Raw genomic sequence first — 8,053 nt, forward strand, 5'->3', positions numbered from 1 at the left:
CTCCTAGGAGGGGGGCTATGTCACCAAGCCAGCAGAGGGAGCCCTGACCTCTGGGTGATCTGCATTCACTCCCTCTGCGACAACTTCCTGTCCCAGGACTATAAATACTGCAGCAAGCCACTCAACTGCAGGTTGCATTGTTCGCCTGTTAGATTGCTATTTCTAGTATCCCTTGTGTTTCCCTAGTTCTAGATTCCTTGGTTTTGACCCTGCCTGTCTTCTGATTTTCTGATTGTTTGCTGCCTGACCTGACCTTCGCCTGTTTTTGGATTTTGTGTTTGCCTCATCTCGGATACTCCTGTTTACCCTGTTTGACGCCTGCCTGTTTGACCATGCCTTCCTTTAATGAAAGCCTGCAAATGGATCCGCACGCCTCAGACCGCTCATTTGTGACAATTACATTCAAATTTATTATTACACATAAATTTTTATTGCTAAAAATCATCCCATATTCTTTTTACGGTTTAGAGAAAGCATATCAAAATCTCCATAAAAACAGTTTACAGTGGTTGTCAGATAAATATTTTATAATAGATTTAATATTTATTTTCACTGATCAAACATCATTTCAATTGCTTTAAACAATTCAAAAAATTAATTTTTTGCAGTTTTAATAAGCTGGACATCTTTTAGGTATTTCAAGTGGAAACGGATAAGCCCACATTTATTGCAGTGTCACTGACGGTATTTTAAAAGGAGGAAACATGCAAATCTTTCTGCTTTCTTCAAGCTATATATAGTTGAATTATTCATAATGTTGCGGATATGCCTTTATTAGACACCTCAACACCTCTGTGCGGCTGTGTTAATTAAGTAAGCTATTATCATTAGACCCATTCAAACCACCAGACCACCAAATGCAGCAGTGTCCGTCCTAACATCAAGAGCACTGTCATTAAACGGCACGCAACAGGAAGCGGTCAAGTGCATCCACTGCAAATATGAGTAAACGTGCGTGTAATGATTGTTTATTTCTATTAACGAGAGTGGAATATTTCATGTAAATGTGTGTCTGTTTATGCTGTGCTAAAAGAGAAGTCTTCAGTCCTGACTTAGACTTTCTAGGGCTGTTTGGGACTCCCTCTCAGTCTGTTTCAGAGTTTAGTGATGATTCTGAGGTAGAAGAAGGCACTGGTAACGTGATTACTAATAGACTGTTTGTTATCAGCAGAAGTCCAGAAAATTCCTACCCCAGAAGACCTCTGGATGTCGTGATATTTTCATTGTCTTCAGTAGCTTCAGATCATGCAAACTCCAGACGAGGTTTACAGACACGACACCAATCCAACAAACGGAACCTTTTATTAGGATGTTCTGATTTCAGTATAAATCACACTACACATTTCCTTTAGAAAAATCGTACACTACAGTGCTGATGAATCAAACAGAACCAAAGAAACTGTTAGAGTTATGTATTGACATTTTGAAATCTCGACCCTTCAGTTTCAGCTTTCATCGGGTGCCAGGCTTTGTCAGCTTGGTCTGAACGGAATGTTGGAGTTAAATGTTGACAGTTATGCACCTGTGGGTTTTTAGTTTCAGTTTGATTCTTGGTCATAACATGGCCTCCGTATAATACTGATAGGGCCACCGGAAGAATCTGAAGGAGTGAAGATTCTGACGCACAAGAAATGTGGCCAATTGTTTTCATTTACTGTATCTTGTCTTTTCCTCTATAAATAAAGCCTACTTGCGATCTGAGCTTCGGAGGAGGCAAACGGAGGAGGCAAAGCAGGGAAGGAGGCAGAAGGCGGGGGCCTGCCCGGCCCCCGGCCTCAGGCGGACTGAGATCCGTCTGGAGGCAAAAGGGAGGTTAAGGAGAAACCTGCTTCTCTCCCGCTTGCAACCGACAGCCCAATCCTTGCAAGCCTTAAAATCCAGAAACTTGTCTTGTGTTTTATTTCGCCTTGAGTTGATCCTTCCTGGTAAAGAGCCGTTTGAGTGAAATAGTCTCAACATTTACTTGGTCCTTCGAGCCGGATCCCAACACGACAGAGCGGAGGAGGAGAGGACGAAGAGGAGCCGAGAGACAGTCTCTGCAGAGCCAGGCAATAGCTGCCTGAAGAAAATCCACCCGCGTGAATTCGAGGGGGGTCGGTGAATCTTCGTCTGGAAAAATCAACTTCTCCGGGCTGTCTGACGGGAGCCGTTGGAAGGACAACTCAACGCACTGATCAGGTGATATACCGGTATTGTTTTTTATGGCTGAAGTATGTGGATGAGACTGCAGTATAATAGGTACCGGCTCGAGTTCGTAGCCAGTGATTTGCCTGTTAAGGTGAAGGATCTGTATCGACAGTGAAGCCAAGATTACTAGCTGCTTTGGAAGCACAGTAATCTCGACAGATTTAATTCTGTCGACCAATAGTCTGGGACATTGGTTTGTCGACAAAAAGAAAAAATTGTTCTAAGCGCGCAGGGTATGAATGGTATGAATGTGTTGTATGAACGTCATTGTGAATCACTAGGATTTGCGGTGAATAAGGTGGTTGTTGTGGTTTAGGAATAACACAACTGATATTTTTCCCCACTAGAAGGGGAGTTGTGTTGTTCAAACATAAAATTTATATTGGGTTTGAGTCAAAATTGAAAGGTTGGTTTGTTCAGACGGCTGTATCCGCAGGCAAATTAGTGTCTGTAGAAGCTTGGTGCAGTGGACGATCTGATCAGACGTGTGACTAATCGTTGACTCTTACCAAAAAGCAAATATGGGCGCAGAAAATAGTAAATTGACAGGAGATCCAAAGTTTATGCATACATATTCGGCAGACAGTGTGCGATATCTCAATGAGTGGAATAAAAAATATGATTTCAGTGGTAAATTAGTCAAAAGGGACTGCGCTCTCTTAATAAACAAAATAAAGGTTGATTTATCCTTAGCCAAGGGAAAAAAGGTTGATCTGTTGAAACTTCAATTGATTGAAGCGACGAGATGACAAGAGCAGGTAAATAGAAGGTATGCGGAAGTCGAAGAGAAAGGAACAAGAAAGATTGATTGCAGTGCAGAAAGAAGAAGACCCAGCAGATTATGTTGGGAGACCAGAGGCATTGTATCGGCAAGAAAAGTTAAGTTAAGGAGGAAAGCAGCATGTGGTCGAGGTAGAGAGAGAGAGTTGTTGAAACAGGCACGCGATGACAGAGAATATGGTAGGTGTTTTAATTGCCACAAGGAAGGCCATTATATCCGAGAATGCCCAGAACTGCTAAAGCCCAGAACATAGGGTAGAAGCCCCGATGAAAGCCACAGACCAGCCCCATATAATGATCAATTATGACTAGGTGAGACCAATAATGACCCCATAGATGACTAAGAAAATGACTCCGATCTAGGCGAGGCTGACAATGACCCCAAAACTGACCCAGACTCACAGAAGTAGTGTTATGTCCAGGCTGTTCAGTAAACCTCCTGGGTAGGGACCTTATGTCCCCACTTCAAATTTCTATACACCCACTGAAAAGAATCTACTAGATTTATTACCAGAACCAACACCCCCAAAGACAGAAGTTAAAACTGAAAGTGACCTGCATGTGACTATGTATTACAAGCGAGACCCAGGGCCCAACCCAGACTACTATTTAGAAAGATTTTCGAGGCTAGGGCCTCAACACGTGACATTGAGCACACTATACACAGACAGAAAAGGAAATGCTGTTTGCTCTGTGAAACTTTACAGCGGGGCACAGCGACTTTTTGAAGGTCAAGACAGACTGCCACATGTATCTTTGTCTAAAGCAGATAAGCTGGGTGGGAAGTGAATGAGAGGCGCTCTCTCTATTCCAAAACAGTGAACTAGATGTGTACACTTACCCCCAGAGCCCATTTGACTGAAGAAACAGCATGACATTCTTTAGCCGCTGTTGAGATAGCTCCCTTTCTCAAAGCAGTGCCAGGAAAATTTTGGTCAAAAGGGAAGACAGATGTTAGGGTTAATGACAATCTTTTCATCAGAACTAATGAGCTGTCTGTCACCACTCATGGTTCCAACCCACAGTCAGATTTTAGTTTATGTCGATGACGTATTGATTGCCTCAGACACACAAGAGCACAACAAAGAAGCTGCTGTAAAAGTGAAGCAGCTAAGCAAGCTGCACAAGGGAAGCTAGAGATATGTGAAATACATAAAGTAACATCAGTAGAAACTCCATTAGACATGTCAGTAATATCAGACATGCAAAAGCAAGCACCAGCGTCTGAGAAACAAATGTGGTTAACAAAAGGAGCACAATTGTCAGATGACACATACAGACTTGAAGGCAAACTGTGCCTTCCACGAAGTTTGTACAAAACAGCAGCAATCTTGACACATGGGCAAGCACATGTGTCAACAGGAGGGATGGTGCATAGGGTTTTATGCACCAGGTGTTATGCACCAGGGTTTAATAACTACTAAAAAATTTTTTTGTAAATCTTGTTTGATCTGCTGTAAACATAACTGCAGACCTAAGAGAGGTCAATTTCCAAAGCCAGACTACCTTTTCAGTTTATCCACATGGATTTTATTGAACTGACACCTTGCCAACAGTACAAATACTGTATGATAGACGACGTTCAGTTTACCGCTGTGTGATGATGTGTGTGAGAAACCACAAGAGCAGCATACACTAGCAGAGTGGATGAACAAAATATTGAAATTTAAAATGTTTGAAATGTTGTGAGAGCAAATGATCTGCCAGATATACCTCTGTCCCCACAGGCCTCAAGAGTGAAACCAGGCGACAGCATCCTGATCAAAGTTATCCTGACCACACCGACTGCAGTTAAGATCGCTGAGAGATCTACGTGGAGCCATCAAAGCCATTGCAAACTGCTAACACCTTGGGAGGACGCTGAGTAAGGGTGGAAGTCGGCCGGTATCAAAACCTTTGGCTGCTGAAGAAATCAACTAATCCCTTACTCCCAGCTATAGCGCCCCAATGGGAGCACGTGAGGGCTGGAGAGTTGCTCTAAACCTGACTGCAGCAGTGACGTCACACTGGTGGCCATAAGAGAGACGATTAAAGGGGAACTGAAACTAATTGAATTTTGACTGGTTCATAGAACAACATGAACTAAAGACTCATCTTGATTTGAACATGTTTATGCATGATCTGTGTTTTACCATGTTTAAGGGCAATGATTACTAAAATGATTAGCCAGACATTTCTCAGTTTTACCATGCTTCTCCACCAAGAGAGAAATGGAGAGCTTTAAGTATCATGTATGAAGTCTCAGTTAAAACCACAGCTGTGACATGGCTGAGTGCTGATGTTATGATACAAAAGGTACACTGATAAGCTACAGTAGCCGTGCTGAGAACAAGAGGCACTGTTTTATTTCATTCTTCCTTTTCAGTTTATTTTCACATTTTCCTCCTATGTTCAAGCTTTAAAATTTTATATTGTATACATTATGATTAAGATGCAAGCCTTACAGGTGATCGCCCAGGTAACATTTTGGGGGTCGGTTGGGAATTTTTCCTCAGATACTGGGGTTTTCGCCCAACCTTGCTGTTTAAAGTAAGCATCGACTATTTAATCAAGTAATCAGTAGAGATGTAGTTTAATATGCATATGCTTTATTATGTTATTTTTCAGGTGCTAAAACGTCAAACAGGAGGAATATGTTAGAGTTATGTATTGACATTTTGAAATCTCGACCCTTCAGTTTCAGCTTTCATCGGGTGCCAGGCTTTGTCAGCTTGGTCTGAACGGAATGTTGGAGTTAAATGTTGACAGTTATGCACCTGTGGGTTTTTAGTTTCAGTTTGATTCTTGGTCATAACATGGCCTCCGTATAATACTGATAGGGCCACCGGAAGAATCTGAAGGAGTGAAGATTCTGACGCACAAGAAATGTGGCCAATTGTTTTCATTTACTGTATCTTGTCTTTTCCTCTATAAATAAAGCCTACTTGCGATCTGAGCTTCGGAGGAGGCAAACGGAGGAGGCAAAGCAGGGAAGGAGGCAGAAGGCGGGGGCCTGCCCGGCCCCCGGCCTCAGGCGGACTGAGATCCGTCTGGAGGCAAAAGGGAGGTTAAGGAGAAACCTGCTTCTCTCCCGCTTGCAACCGACAGCCCAATCCTTGCAAGCCTTAAAATCCAGAAACTTGTCTTGTGTTTTATTTCGCCTTGAGTTGATCCTTCCTGGTAAAGAGCCGTTTGAGTGAAATAGTCTCAACAGAAACCCTTGATATAAATAAGCTCTATGGAGAATTCTGTGTCATCTTACAAAAAATATATATGTTCATGTCAGCTCTAATACGACTAAAGCCTACAACTGAAAATATATTGTTCGAGGACCTGTTTGGATTTGTAGAATTTTCTCAGTGCAGCCGAGCCGAAGTGCTTGGATATTTCACAGTTACGGACAGGCACTGAGGAGCGAGTTACGAGCTACATTTGCCATGTTGACAAGCAGTAACAGGAGAGAGACCGAGAGAGAAAAGGATTCTCGGCTCGAGTCAGATCGATTACGAAGAAAGAAAAAACGGTAGACAGTAGAAATAAAGTGATTGAATGAAGCGCCGTTTAAAAACCGTTCTGTACAAATCAGTATAAAAAGTCTTTGTGTGGTTCATACGGGTGAGCTCGGACCGCCTTTGGGTGCAGAGAGTCTGGGGTGCGGTCCGGCCTCAGAGGGGGCGTGGCCTGGGTCAGGGGCGGAGCAGTCCAGCTGATTGACAGTCCAGAGCTCAGTTTAGAGCCAGGTTTGGTTATTAGTGTGGAGGAGTGTGTGTGTTTGGCTGCGTTCGCAGAGTGTGTGGGTTTGGTTGTGTTAGTCGGTAGCATGGGCTTGGTTATGGTAGCCAGTTGTGTTGGTTTGGTTGCGTTAGTAGGTGGTGTGGGTTTGGTTCGATTAGTAAGGTGTGTTGCTTTGGTTATATTAGCCACTTGTGTTGGTTTGGTTGTGTTGGCAGAATGACTGAGTTTAGTTGGTGTTGAGGGCGTGTGGCCTGATTTGTGGACAGAGGAAGAATGGAGATATCTGGATGCAAAGGTGTTTTTAATCCTAACCTAACCCTAACCCTACTGTGAAATTGAGACCAATTTACCAATCGCACTGAGACCTTTCAAATGAGACCAAACATGAAAGTGAAGAACAATAGATTCACAAGACACATGACATATAATGTCTTATTCCTAATGAACTTTAAACCAAGTCTTTTGGGCAGAAGGAGGGAAAGCAGGAAGAGCAGAGGTGTTGTTTACTCTCTTTTTGAAGTCCTTTTGGACTTTTGGACAAGTCCTTTGGATATCCCTTCTCAGAATAGAAGTCTTATTGCATTTACAGGTTTTGATTCACCTCCTTACACAGTAATGAAAGTGTAGAGTTCACAAGTTGAGAAGAAACAGTTTCCAGTAAAATAAGAGAAGTATGACTGAACCTTTTGAAAAGACAGTAAATGTATTGTTGGATGAGATGTGAGACAATCAAGCAGACATGTTTAAGGGCAGTAGAGATGTTTTATTGAGGTTTACAGATGTGGGGTAAAAAACCCCCACCATCTTCATTCTTCCCTCATCTGTTTTTGCTCATTCACTACTACCATTAATTTTTTTTAATGCTCAAAAGCTCTTAACAGATTGCTTATAATTTCCTTACAATTTCACACATAGACATGCATGAAGAAGAACAGAATACACTATTAACGTGAAGAAATAGTGTAAAGGAATTTTTAACATTATTATCAATTAACATTTTCCCAATTAAAACTGTGTTTGTCATGTTTACAGCACATGTGAATTTATACTTAATACTGTTTAACGTTTTTATAGAATCTGTATTGTTAATATAAATAAAAGTGATTGATTGATTAATTGAATAATGTGAAGAACTTGTTAAAACTCACTGACTGCACACCAGCCAGTCCTCTATTCTGATCTTTCATAATGTACAGGCAAGCCGTGGTCACATGCTAACACAATGTAACTAGTGGGGAAATCCCTTGGATAACGTGCATCATATTCACAGTTTGGCCACTGGCTACTACTTTTTAATCTACATGTGATCAGATGAAATGACGTGCCACTCTTAAACAGGTTATAGTACAGTCGAGTTCCTCCACTACAAACT

Source organism: Puntigrus tetrazona, chromosome 22 (assembly GCF_018831695.1).
Source record: "Puntigrus tetrazona isolate hp1 chromosome 22, ASM1883169v1, whole genome shotgun sequence".
NCBI classification, from domain to species: domain Eukaryota; kingdom Metazoa; phylum Chordata; class Actinopteri; order Cypriniformes; family Cyprinidae; genus Puntigrus; species Puntigrus tetrazona.